This window comes from Lissotriton helveticus, chromosome 6 (assembly GCF_964261635.1).
Source record: "Lissotriton helveticus chromosome 6, aLisHel1.1, whole genome shotgun sequence".
In the NCBI taxonomy this organism is placed as follows: Eukaryota; Metazoa; Chordata; class Amphibia; order Caudata; family Salamandridae; genus Lissotriton; species Lissotriton helveticus.
The window spans coordinates 995285857-995300257 of NC_136067.1; the positions used below are offsets into that span (position 1 = coordinate 995285857).

Genomic DNA, 14401 nt, shown 5'->3' on the forward strand with positions numbered 1-14401 from the left:
GAAACAAACAAAAAGTAAACTTTTCATTTTAAACGCAGTCCTCTTTCTTTTAAGTACATCAAGTCTACTCTACTGCAAGTCAATAACAGACATGGTGTTCTGCTTTTCCGACCAGGCCACCATCCCTGTGATAGCCTCCAACTATAGTGCTCCGCAATTTTTGTGACAGGATATTCGGAGGGGGAAGGATGTGGCTTAACAGCTAGAACAGACGACTTTGAAGCTGGGGCCCAGGCTCAACGCTGATGGGAGACTCAAGCATCCTGTGATTCTGGGCAAATCACTTCATCTCCCCGTCCCCGGCCTAGAAGTTAATGTGTCCGACTGTCACGCAACTGGTGCTCATGTAAAGCGCTCTGAAACCTTTGGCTCAAGTTCGCGCTATATAAAACTGTAAAAAATAAAAAATAAAGTACATCCGGCCCGTAGGCACAAGAGCACGTATTCACCTAGACATGCACTCCGTGCCTCTCTTGAGTGACTTTGTTGCTGACGTAGGAACAAGAAAAACAGAAGACGGAAAGAATCCACGGACGGAATACACGGAGGCCGCCCCGGAAGTCAGGCACGGTCGCCTGTGACGGGGGCGGGGCCACGTCCAGACCGGAAGAGGAGGCAGGCGGAGTCGATGCGTCTCGCGGCCCGGGGCTCCTGTGAGCGGTGTGGAGACCCGGGGCCGCGCTAGCAGGAGGTTGGGCGCCGCGTGCTGAGAGAAGAGTCCCCGACATTGCCCAGGTAAGTTTCAAAAGGCTGGGGGGGCTTGGTGCACTTGTGTGTGTGTGTGTGCGTGTATGCTCGTGTGTGTATGCGACGGCGACGGTGACGGCGGGGGAGGGGGGAGGGGGGGCCTCGGTGCACTTGTGTGTGTGCGCGCGTATGTGTCAGGGGGGGTGTGTCTCTGTATGTATGTATGTATGTATGTGCGTGCGTGCATGAGTGCTTGTGTGTGTATGCGCATGCGTGTGTGGTGCTTGCGCTTCCCAGGAGACAGCGCCTGGCCACAGCGCGCGTTCCCGTTTCAAATCGGCTCCAGGGATGCGCGCGCCCCAAACTGTCTCCTGGGGAGCACACTCCCTAACATAAGATCTCGGCGGAGACGCGCTTCCGCGCGTCTTTAGCCGAGACCTAAAAAATTTTGTTTCAGTAATAAAGTCGGGCAGTAGCTGGTCGAATCTACCTGTTTGTGGTTATCAGATGGCGTTGTTACCAAGGAGCAGTCACTTGACAACCTATTATATTTTGGCTGCTGTAGACCAGATTCACTTCTCATGATCGAGGTGAACTAACATTCTTGCCAAAAGTGATTTGTAAATGAAAAGTCGCAGGGTTGGAACATTGCTTCCTTGGTGACTTGGAGCCATCAGATTGGTTCACAAAAAGGGGCTGGAGGAGGTTTTGAGACCTGCCAAGGGTTTGCTCTCCTGCTTCATATATCAAAACACAAACATGAACCCTTTGATCTGAAGTACAGGGTTAGCCTGGCGGGAAAAACACACCTACCTAGGAGAGTTCCTTTTATAGGACGGTTTCCCTCTCCCACCACAGAAGGTGGCAAGCTTCATCATTGGGGAACTTCCTCGTGCCATGATACCTAGTCACGGTACGGGCTACAACCTCCCCACTGGGAGGGAGGAGCTCAGGGATGCTTTTTGTACTAAGAGAGGTATATACTAAAGAGCCAATTGTAGAGCTTGGTGTGGTAAGGGCAGCAGAGCCAGTGATTAAAACTAACTGCAGGGATTGCTGCAAGACTTTATCTGGATGACCCTGGGCTGGGGTTAAGAAAAGCGTGGCACTGATTAAACCCGCTCTTGTGTTGCAGCCAGGCTAACACTGTACGTTCGACCCAATGGTTCATATTTGAGTTTTGACAAGGAGCCATCAGCAATATTAACCTGCTATTGGCAGGTGTCAACTTTCTGTCGTCTCCTACTTTTAGCTGGTGTCCCTTGGTGACTTGTTAATGATTTTTAACACTTTGATCCCCCAGAAAAATCTGGTCTGCATCGTAACAGCAAATTAATTTAATTTATTTAGCCACAATAACATTTCGATCAATGGTGATTCATCGGGAGCAAACATGTGTTATTGCAAGTGTAGAAGAAGTAACTGGGTCTGTGTAAATTTGACTAACTTATGAATGTGATTGTCAAAGGCAAAACCTTTCAACAAGTTAATGGTACAAGAAGTAGTGAATCTCTGGCTCAAATGTGGGACGGGGATCCTGCACTTAGCATAACTGAAATGGAGTAACGAGTGCTGGCAAAAAGGCTCGGTGAGCAAGTACACACTGTTGGTTTCTGCAGTAATCTGATGGTCTGAATTCCATATCATGGCTAGGCATACTGGGCTTTCCATCCCTCCAAGCTCAGTACACTTAGTATCAATAAATCTGGTAGCGCCAGCATCAAATATTTACAGTGCTTACCAGAGAAGTGTGGTCTAAAGTGTTGTATTAAAAAAAAGGACTTAATAGTCATAATCTAAGTTTAACAGTCACAGAACGTTGAATAGAGGTAACAGAACTACAAATCACCTAAACACAAGCATTGACAAAGCCAAAAGGTCTGATACTGTCTTCCAGTATGTTGCCTTTGACAATGCTTCTTTTGTTTTGGTTTTTATAAAACTTTGGAACTCTGCCGAGCTGTCTGCAATATAAAAAAAAGTCTAAAACGAAATAAATTGTTGGTCTCAAAAGCACACATTGCCTGATAAGTCCCAGGCACTGAAGTGAAGGATAACTGGCTCTGAAGGCAACTACCTTGTGTGTGGATTCGTTCACAGTGAAGGTAGCCAATGGCTGAAGTAGGTTGCCCGAGGCTGCATGCTTTAGTGGGCGAAAAAATTTATGATTGACGCAACAGACCAATGAATACAGTGGGCTGGATGAAAGCCTCTAAGTATATTATGTATATAATGCAAATAAAATGCAGAACATCTTGACTGACACCAAACCTGAAAATGTGCAGTGGAGCAGCAAATCCCGCAGAGAGCAAGCAGCAAATCCCCACAGAGAGAAGCAAATCCCCGCAGTGAGATAAGCCATTTATTGTAGCGTTCATCAGAAATTGTTCACCACATTTATATTTGCGCGTCGTTGCGCTAATGACCGGGGACCTCTCTTGCTGTGTTCTACTATTCTTGACAAATTGTATAGTTTTAAGTGTATTTAAAGTTTGTTATGTACGATATAAATACTGATACATGGAAATCACGCAACATGTCAAATTAGTTAATATTTTTCTAATTCTAGAGTCCCCAAAATACCAAGGAAGTTCTGATGGCACAAAATTGCTACTTTGCACTGGAGCGTAGCTTGATAATTGGCTGTTTTAAGTATCGGCAGAGTTTTGGATTCGTTTGTTTTCCTTTATGCTTCAAAAACATGTTAACGTGGCACATACAGTTTTCATTTGTCGTTTCTCCAGCAACTCATAGTGCGGTGGGTCCGTCTGTAGCTGTGGAATGGCATAAAAAAAGTATGAGAGCTGTGGTCCTGAGTACAGGGGGCTGTGGTCAGTGAGTGAGCTTGGACAGACACGTGACTGAAAAGAACAAAAAGTCCTATAACTATTTTGTTTGTCTTAACCTAAATATAATACTCCCTCCTTAAATGAAAAGTAAACGCAAGTTAATCGAGGGGAAATGCATCGTTCTAGTAGCAAAGCTCCTTTGGTTAACGCGATCACTTCAGGTGTCTGTGTGGCGAACCCTGGTGTCACTGATTTGAGTCTTGGTCAGGTCACTTCTGAATAGTGACACACATTTATAGCGCTATGACGTCCCAGGTTACCACAGAAGGCACTGTAAATATGTAGATCACGAGTTTAATAAAATAATTATACACAGTACAATATATGCTCCTTTAGTTTAAAAAATGTATTACGATAAGAGGGACTCTGCAAGCAGCATAAGGTAGTGTCCCAAAATATTAACTGCTTGCAGTGCTTTCAGAAGTTCTATTTTTGGTGGTGACATATCGAGTGCAAATCTTGTTTTATAGGTTACTATTAGAAGGAGGCGTTCCAGAACTGGTAACCGACAGTGCCTTTCAAAAAGGTATCGCTCGTTGTCATCATGAAGCTCCGGACAACGCCATCAATTAAAGCCTCTCCAGCTTCCCAAGCAGTGTTCAGATTAGCTGATTAGCCAGCTTGCACACATTTACGCTTACAGGTAGAAAACAGCTTCGGTGCGAAGGTTATTTTTCTTGTAGGTGTATAGTTCTCTTCCCTTCACCTCACAGGACTCCTTCCCATTCTGCCTGAGGCAGCTCAGGTCAGGGTCGGCGTTAACCGTTCAAGAACGGATGCTCTGTTTTTGTGTTGTCATAAGAGTGGGTGCTTAGTTCCCCATGGGCCCCGTTTCGCCCCCTGACTAGGGTGACCAACTGGCATTGGTGAAAATTCAGGACGGTGAGTGTAAAAATTCAGGACAAAGGGTCAAAATTCAGGACACAAATTCAGGACAGGAGGTCAAAATTCAGGACAAAACTTCAGGACAATTGGATAAGTTTTACAGACACATCAGAGGTCGCACAATTGTATATAAGTAAGCCCAGCCATATCTAGACATATTCAGCCATTTGCAAACCTATCCATCATGTATCCTTCCATCTATCATTTCCCTCAACCATCCCTTCATCCATCCTTTCACTCATCCATCCATTATCCATCCGCCCTTTCACCCATCCATCTGTATACTCATCCATCCACTCTTCTAACCATCCATCCATTCACTCATCCATCCAGCCATTTACCCTTTCACCCATCCAGCCATCCTTTCACTTACTCATCCATCCACCCAGTCACTCATCCTTCCACCCATCCTCCCTTTCAGTCATCCATCATCCTCCCTTTCTCTCTCCATCGACTCTTTCACTTAGCAATCCTTCCTTCCATCCACCCATCCATCCATCTACTCATCCGCTCATGAATCCATCCATTGAACCTATCACTCATCCATCCATTCTCTCATCCATTTATCCTTTCACTCCTTCACTCATCTATTCATCATCATTTTGTCCATATACCTTCCCTTTCACTCACTCATCCATCCTTACATCCACCCTTTCACTCATCCGTCCATCCATTCACCCTTGCACTTATCAATTCGTCAATCCATCCATCATTTCACTCATCCATCCATCCACTCACTCATCATCCACCTTTTCACTCATCCATCCTTTTACTCATCCATCCACCCTTTTACCCATCCTGCTACCCTTACACCCATATATCCAGCTATTTCCCTTTCTCTCTTCCATCCTTTCACTCACTCATCAATCCATCCATCATCTCACATTATCCTATTCAATCTTTCATTCATCCATTCACCCTTTCACTAATTCATCCGCCATCCCTTCACTTACTCACTCGCCCACCTTTTCATATTAATTTTGAGCTGAGCCTTTTTGAGAAGAGGCCCATCAAGAACTTCACCCTCGCTGCAGGAGCCATTCCAGGACTGAGACAGGAGCCACCCGGGACGGAGACAGGATCCAACACAGGGGGGGACAGGAGCCATCACAGGCCGGGGGTGGGGGGGACAGGGGCCATCACTGGGGGGGGGGGGGCAGGAGCCATCACAGGAGGAGGAACAGGATCCACAGGGTGGGCACAGGGGTGGGCATGCAGTATTCTAGTATCATCTGGGTCTCTTCCAGGGTGGGGGAGGGCTCCTCACCCCCTCCTGGACAAGAGGAGAAGACAAGCTCTGTTTCCAAAATGTTAGTTTTGCCCCCCTCCCCCCACACTGATGAACAGTACTGAAATGAGATACTCCAAGAGAACCGATTCAACTGATTGTCCTCCATACTTTGTTAATCAGTGTGGGTCCGATTGTGCCATTTCTTTATTTTATTACAATATAGACTGCATGTTTGAAGAATCGAGGTTTCTTTACAATTTAGTGACAGTAATTGAGCTCTGTGAAAAGAACCACGTGCTGCCTCCGTGTAATCAGGGACGGTTCTAGGATGTTTGGGGCCCTGGGCAGAAAGGGAATGTCTCACACCAATTGCAGATACAAGACGCATTCAGTGCTGTTTGCCTCTAAATAGATGCCCCTGCTCCCTGAAGCTGCAGCCCCTCCCTCTGTCACCTTCAAGCACCTCTTAACAGCTCATCAAGGGCTGAAGGTGTGAGGGTTGCTGCCATCACGCTGTTCCTCTCCAATGCTGCTGATCGGAGTCTGTTACTCCCGACCTCAACAGCATTGGAGTCAAGAAGGGAGGTGGGTGCCAGCTGTGCGACCAGTTAAAATTACGGACAAAAGGCGTCCGTTAAAGAATCCTTCACGGACAACGGACAGACGGCCGTAATTACGGACTGTCCGTGAAATTTACGGACGGTTGGTCACCCTACCCCTGACTGTATGGGTGTATTTGTAGGTTTGCCGATATCTGAACTCTCCATTATTTTGAGTGTTTTGCTTTGCATTTCTCCCATTCTCCCATCGGAGTTGGGCAGGGAGGGGCGCTCTTCAGTCGTTGGCTCGGCTTTATTAGTCATGTGTAGCTAAATAAGCCTTTCCCCCCCATGCTTAGTGTTGCTGCTTTGTGATAATCCTTTACTGGAAACGTTCGTCGATTAATTTACTTTTCTCTAGCGAACTAGTTTCTTGTGTGGTTCTTGTAGGACAGTCATGAGAGCAATTTGAGGTTTGGGACAATTTCGCCTGCTTTATGTTGTGCTACAGTTAGCAAGGCATAGGGTCGTAATTTAGTTGCTTAGACATCTTTGGTCACCTGGGCACTCATGTCATCTGCTTGAGGTCTTTTCTGGTCATACCTGTGCTCCTCTCTATTGTTGTGGTAAACGATCTGCTGTGCAGTGAGCATTGAAATGTATTCTTATGGTTTGCTCCGGCTTATTCCTGTGCTTTGAGTCACCACTGATGCCATTGGGTGTGATTTCACCTCAGAGGTTTACTTGAAAGAAATCTTCAATCTGGAATCCAATATTTTAAAACAAGCGTTAGTACATTAGTTCAACTCTTATAAGGGATGTTTAACCTTCGTACTACGGGCTTGTAAGTCTACACCCGCCTATGACTGGGCTTCATGAGATGGTTTTGAATATTTGTAGACATTTTATGTCTTGAATGTATCTGATGAATATCGTCCAAAAAAATAACCGATCGCAGACGTTTTTTAAATGAAAGATCTGGACATGGGTATTGGTTATTTAATATTCTGTTTTTCAGCCTACGGAATTTGAATTGTGGTAGTCTCGTCATCCTACAACTCTACAGCCCAAGCCTGACTTTTCCTACTTATTTGCAGTTTGTGTACTGCTGATCTGCCCACAAACAGGGAGTTTGTTTTTGACCCCCTCTATTAAATATACCAAAACTTCCTATACCTAGGACTGTTAAATCCTACAATGGAGAAGGCATCAGTCTGTTGACTGATTTGTAATAGAAGCAAAGGGTCATAAACTAGGGTCTTGGTTTGATGTCTGCTTTGCTTTTCCTGCTGCCCCCACAAAATGAGAACACGTTACCCCCCCCCCCCCCAAAGCTTGACGCAACAGTGATTTTATCAATTTCTCATTCCACCCCCTTCTAATGTCGTAGCAGTAAGGGAGAAGCGGTATATGTGGACACGTGCCCTCCTCCACCTCATGCTTTCTTAGGGGCTTTGTCAGTGGAGCTACCTTGAATCCTGTAACTTGGAACAGGTCCACATTTTTTACCCGTCACTCCAATCACTATGGTCTCTTGTGCTCCTTAGACACTTATGTGGCAGTATGCCCCAGCACCCGAAACCATCTGCACTTTGTGGCACTTGGTTTCACCATGTATTGGCCATCCGACAGCGTAACTTTTCTTGCGTGGTTTGTCACCTTCTTTCTGGTGCAGTCTCTTGCACCACAAACTGAGAAAATGTTATTCTCCCTTGTTCTTTTCCACTTCTGTCCCTGGATTATAGCGTGCTTTACTGATATTTGTGATCTGAAAGATCTTTTCATCGCTGGTACACAATTTTTTTAGTTTTTGTGCTCTTTGTAGGAAATGAAAAGTACTGAGTTAGTGAAGGTCTGGTTGCTCTGCTTGGCGTCAACCTTTTCATCTTCTACTTTTGAGTTACTGCTTGATATTTGCAGCCTTCCTGAAAGAGTGATGATTTCTGCTTTTAAAACCTACATAGCGTTGCTAATGCGAAACCGGGCTGTCATACTGTGCGCAAAGTGGTTGTCTGCCAGTTAGAAGCAATTCAGCATAGTGTGAGTCATCCCTTCACATGTGACGAGTGAGCTTTGAACGGAATAATGCAGGGGAAAAGGAAATCTACTGGTTTGAGCAAAGGCAATTTCACAGCAGTGTCACAGGGAGGGATGAAATTAGATTAAATGATTTAATACTGGCAGTTTAACACAGTAGCAATGTTAAGTGGAGGCTAATATGACGGAAACCGCTTTAAGTTTCTTCTCGAGCCTGATTGAACCTAAACGGTAATTAAGATTGTGCTAATTTACATAGAGGTCTTTCTTTCATTTCTGCATCTCAACTGTACTGGGTAGCTTGCTGTTCCGTTTAGTTAGGTGTTTTGCACAAGAGGGAAGTATCCCGCCAATAATAACATTTAAGACTTCTCAAAGCTGGGGTTCCCATATGACTGACATAAGTGCAGATCCATTTGTTTAGGTCTGGCTAGACAGAGCAGGTGTCTTTATCGGATGGGATCAAGAGAAAAAAATCTCATTAATGGTCATAAAGTATCAAGTCAAACTATAGAATGAGTTGGAGTTTGGCCTTTAGGTAACTCGTATTCTACTGTGATGTTGTTAAACAATGTTTCCGATGTCATTAGATAACTCCGGTGTATGTTATGTTAAGTGGATTTGTGAAGTGCGGCTTATCACCTGATAGGGTTCTAGGTCTAGAGTGGGTATATAGAGTGTTGAGAGTGAGCTAGCCTCTTGTATTTAGTCGAAGAGCCAGGTCTTTCGCTTGTTGGAGAATTCAAGAAGCAAGGAGGTCACCTTGATGTGTAAAGGGAGGTCATTCCAGGTTTTTGGGTGCAGTGGGAGAGAATGCCAGGCATCCCGTTCAGCTTTTCTGGAAACGGCATGTGACCAATTGAGAGTAGGTTGAGCACAGGTGAGTGTCTGGTGGATTGATGGAAATGAAGGCGTTTTTAAGTTATGAAGGCCCTATGTTGTGCAGTGCCTTATATGTGTACATGAGAAGATTGAATTGGCACACTGGCGAGCCAGTGGAGCTCTCTGCGATTTGGTGTGACGGGGGATGGGTCCTGGAAGGTAAAGAATGATCTGGAGTCAGTGGAGGGGGTGGTTGGAGATTCTGACGTAGTGTTGCTGTAGTCTAGTCTGCTTCGGATACCTGCTTATGTGATGGCGTCTGGTTTTTTTGGGGAATCCATTTGTTGATTTTGTGGAGCATGCAGAGTATGTTAAAACAGGAGGCACTCTCTGCGTTGCCCTGTGCTGCCATGTTGATTTTGTCTACTAGGACGATTCCCAGGTTTCTTGCATGGTTGGTTGGTATGGGTTCAAGCTCTGAAGACTACCAGGTGGAGTCACATGGGAGTTACTGTTCCCGAAAATCAACACTCAGCAAGTCGAAGTTGAGTTTCAGGCACTTGGATTTCATCCACTCTGCTACGTTGTTTATGCATTCGGGCAAGTTAGTTCTGGAGGTGATGGACATGCCGAGCATTTATAGGATGAGTTGTGTCTCATCGGCATAGGAATGTTATGTACTCTGATTACATCAGCAAGTGAGGTCATGTAAATGTTGAATATGGTTGGGCTGAGTGATAACCCTGGGGTACTCCGCAGACCAAGTTCTTGAGTTCCGTTTTGTAGGGTGGTAGTCTGCTTTGTGTTCTCCCTGTGAGGAAAGATCATAGTCAGTTGAGGGCTAGTCCTTGGATGCCTTTGTCATGCAGCCTTTTGATGTGTGATATTGTATTGAAAGGAGCTGAGAGGTCGAGCAGAATCAGTGCAGAGGTTTCTCCCCGGTCCATAAGGGTGCGGATCTTTTCTGTGGCTGCGATGAGCGCTGTTTCCATGCTGTGGTTGTTTCAAAAACGTGACTAGGTGAGTAGATTATGGAGTTAGAGGTGGTTTGTGAGTTGTTTGTTGATAGTCATCTCTATCACATTTGCTCGGTACAGGATCAGGGTGATGGGACGGAAGTTGCTCATCTTGCTCGGGTTGTCCAATTTGTTTTGTTATATTTTTTTAAAATAGCAGTGCCTTCTTCATGTTTCCAGTCTTCAGGGAAGATGGCTTATTTGATGGAGTAGTTGATTGTGGGTGAACCTCTTGCTGATGTATGGTCTACCCATGTTGTAAATGTGATGAGGCAAGGGTTCATTGGGACCAGAGGGAACGTTGTTCATGATTGCTGTGGTGTCTTCTTCAGTGAAAGTATTTCAGTTGGTGTAGGTGAGTATCTAGGTTTTGCGGAGGGCAAGTTTTGTGTGTTCTTCGGGGTTGGGCTGTTCGAAGTTACATTAAATTTTTTCGATTTTGCTGTAGAAGAAGTTGGATAGGTTGTCGCAGAGTTCCTGAGACCGGGTGATAGAGTTGGCCTTGTCCTGTGGGTTGGTGAACTTCATGACAATAGAGAAAATGTCTTTGCAGCTGTTGGAGCCTGCCTCAATACGTTTAAAAAGGGCTCTTCTCTTGGTTTTGTTCCAGAGATAGTGGTAGTGTGAGTGAAGCCTTGTTTGCAGTTCTGGCATCAGCTTCAAGGTTGGCTCTACTTTTCTTGTTTAAAAAACGCATAAATTAACCGGGTTAAGAGTAGACTCTATTGCAGGAATCTATGTGTTAACAATTCTAAATATACAATGTATCAATCCAACTGTTTGAGACATATTATTTTTATTGTTGATTGTTTTTTTCTTTTTTCTTTTATCAAAAATATAGATTTATGTGATAATCATGGATAAAACTTGTACATTCTATATACACAATATTCCATCTGTACCATATATTTTAGGTTAAACAGTATTTTCCAATTGATCAATATCTGTACAAATTAATACATTATTAATAGGGGGTACAAAAAGACAACATGATTGCTGGTAATATACAGAGTAATCAAAAGACACAAATAATCAAATCCGAGATACTAATGAATAGAATATTGATAACGTCACTGGTAATGATGTGCAGACCAACGCCTTTCGTCCACTGCCTTCCTCAGGATTTTTTTTACCAGTAATTTTCTATAGAACAGAAATTGTGTATAAGTTATCTAGAGTGAGAACACATAGATATGATAATGCATATACTGTCTACCAAATTAAAAGGTATATGTGGGACATCAATCTAAAACTAAACGGGGCCAACACCCACCATCCACTCGTGCATACAGAGATGATCCTATGCACATTCTTTCATTATATATATATATATATATATATATATATATATATATATATATATATATATATATATATATATATACACAGAGAATTATGCAGAAATGTGTATGGTCAATTTATACATTCTTCATTATCTATACTGCTGATGCTCTAAGTTGGCAGGAGTCTCAAGGTAGCCAGCACCTATGCGGTTCCTAGTGGTCTATGTCATGTATAAAAAGATTAGACTGAATATTTACACTAGATCTAGTTAATTTAACTGCCTTAGAACGGCAAATGTGAATCTGCATTTACCTGTTGTGTCTAATCTTGTAGGTTTTCTCATGCGGGTCAGGTATTCAATTGGCTTGATCCAGAATGACTGGCGGCCTATAGATCAAAAATATTTATTGGTATCTCTTGTGGATGAGCATATCTTTCTATTTAACATCTCTACTGATGAATTCGCCTCCATTAAGATAATTAACTTGTACTGATCATAGCCTGCATTATCTGATCATATGGGATCAGTCTGTAGTACGAACAATGCCGAGACCTATAATGCAAGGATGGATATGTTTACCTGTGGCCCCTTATGACTATATCTTCCTATTTAGGGTCTAAAATATTTTCCATTATATATAAACTAGTGAGCAAAGGAGTCCTTCTCCCCCAGTTATCAAATTACAAATGGATGTCTATGTAAGGTCTTATTTTTTAATAGGTTCTAGTCTCAATGAGTATATCTAGTACCAATGTGACCTATCTTCTTAGCAGGGTCCTATGAAGGACCCTGCTAAGAAGTACCAAGCAATAGGTAAACCACTATATACCAGATTATATCTACAACAGACCGATAAATCTATATTTTTGATAAAAGAAAAAAAGACAAAAACAATCCACAATAAAAATAATGTCTCAAACAGTTTGATTGATACATTGTATATTTAGAAGTGTTAACACATAGATTCCTGCAATAGAGTCTACTCTTAACCCGGTTAATTTGTGCGTTTTCTAAACAAGTTAATTCCTTGTTAGGGTTCATCCTAAAATACAGGGGCCCGTTCATTTGTCATAACTGGCTCTACTTTTCTTTACAGCTGTTTACAGTGAAATTTGGTTTCCCAGAGCTTGTCTATGTACCCGTTGGATTGTTTGTTGGTTCTGCATAGTCTGTGAAGTTTGATGGGTGCGAGCAAGTCTGCACAGGTATTGACTGTTGGTTGAATTTAGTGATATCCTTGTCTAGGTTAGCAATGGTGTTTAAGTGGGTCCATTTCAGTGGCGTTGTGCCAGTCCGCTTTTGTTTTGTTCTGGTTTCAGCAAGGCAGATTACTCATGGTGGGTGTTTTGGCTTGTGGTATAGAGATTTGGAACTGTATAATGGAGGTGTCTTACCATGTGAGCGATGGGGCGGAGTTGCTGGTGGGCAATATTTGATCCAAAGTGTGTCTTGCAATGTGTGTGGGATCATTGACGAGCTGGGAAAGGCTGATGTTCAGGCTCTCAAGGAGGGCTGTGGAGCGGAGTTCTGTGGGGTCCTCCAGGTTGAAATTTAGGTTGCTGAATAGTTTAAAGTCCTTGGAATTGTTGGTGAGGGTAGCGATGGAGTCAGAAATCAGATTGCTGAAGTTGGTTTGTGGTCCAGTTGGTCAGCAGGCTAGGATACCTTTCAAGGTGAAGCTGTTTGTTTGGAGGTTGAAATGCATGGGTTCTATGAAGGGGGTATTTGAGTCTGTGGTTGTGGTGTATTTGTTGGTATCTTTGAAGATAATTGCACGTCCACCCCAAGTTTGTGAAGGTGGTCTTGGGGTGCGATTTTGAATCCTGCTTAGATGGCCAGGATGATGTCTGGACTCATTGGGTTGAGCCAGGTTTCCGTCAAGAAGAGGACGTCTGGTGAAATGTTGCTGAGGAGGTCACAGATTTTGATGGCAGGTTTGCTGAGTGATTAGGTGTTGAGAAGCATACACGTGAGCAATTGCTGAGATTCTGGTGCCGCATGTTAAGGTTATAGCCTGGATAGCAATTGCGGGTGTGTGAGTGCAGGGGGAGTGTGCAGGTGGGCTGCTGCAAGGAAAGCGGCAGTAGAATCAGGAGAAAAGTTCTACCGTGCTGATAGAGGCAGCAGAAGGTTGTTAGGTGTCCTGTGTCAAGCAAATGGAGAGTAGCTGCTGTGTAGTAGTGTGGAATTCTCTCACACTAAGAAGGGGAGAGGGTCAACCAGCTACACTACCACCCGAACCCTCTAGAGTCTACATAATACACGCATAAAGGGGTGGAGAGGACACAACCACAAAAAGAGAAGAAAGAAAGCAGTGGCACAATAGTGTGTTTTGGAAAACTGCCCTCACTCACACACAAATGTGTGTCGCATGCTTCATCATCAGGTCTGCTTACAAAATGCCCTGGCGTAGCCACTTACAGGGCGGAGCATAGGGAGAGGGAACAAAAAACACAGACAAAAAACAAATTCAAGAGTGACAAATAGTGTTCACACCAGAAAGTGTATGCTCACGACTGGGTACAAAGATAGAACAGAGTGCAGTCCAAATAGTAAAGTTTAAAACTGGCTCATGGATACCTGTTATGCCTTTATTCATAGGTTCCAAGGTCAGGATTAAAAATTGAATGTAGGATGGTGGTGTTAAGGGAGGAAGTCACGATCCTGTAACACCCCTCCTAAACTGCTAGTCAACATGTTTCGACCATATAGTGCCCCCATTCAATAGGTCACAGCGGTCTTCTTCAAGACGTCTATCCGTTCCAGCCCTTCAACAAAACCCCCTTACCTTAGTCAGTTGCTAAAGAGGTAGTAGATCTAATCAATCTTGCCCATGTGGAGGAAGTTCCGCCAACACGGAATCTACATACTGCAGAGAGACAAAAATTATTTCTAGTGATGTGATCCAAGCAAATATCATATTTGTATTAAGCTGTTGAATCATCATGCCCTCCAATCATATGTAGTATCCCTATATAGAAGTAGTGTCCCCACAAGCATCTAATTCATTGCTTAGTATGCCCCCTTCCTATATTAAGGTTCCAAATTAT

General features: G+C 43.8%; 1 protein-coding gene across 8 annotated transcripts in view; it reads left to right on the forward strand.

The window, feature by feature from the left end:
* The window catches only part of PDE10A (phosphodiesterase 10A), a 1305213-nt gene that overhangs the window by 400873 nt on the left and 889939 nt on the right, over window positions 1-14401 (forward strand). The window contains exon 1 of one of the 8 annotated variants that reach the window (XM_078648632.1): window positions 479-735. The exons of the other annotated variants lie outside the window; for them this stretch is intronic. The gene's annotated coding sequence lies outside the window, so the exon portion shown is untranslated. Of the gene's footprint in view, window positions 1-478; window positions 736-14401 lie in introns of those variants that run through there. 8 annotated transcript variants of the gene reach the window in all.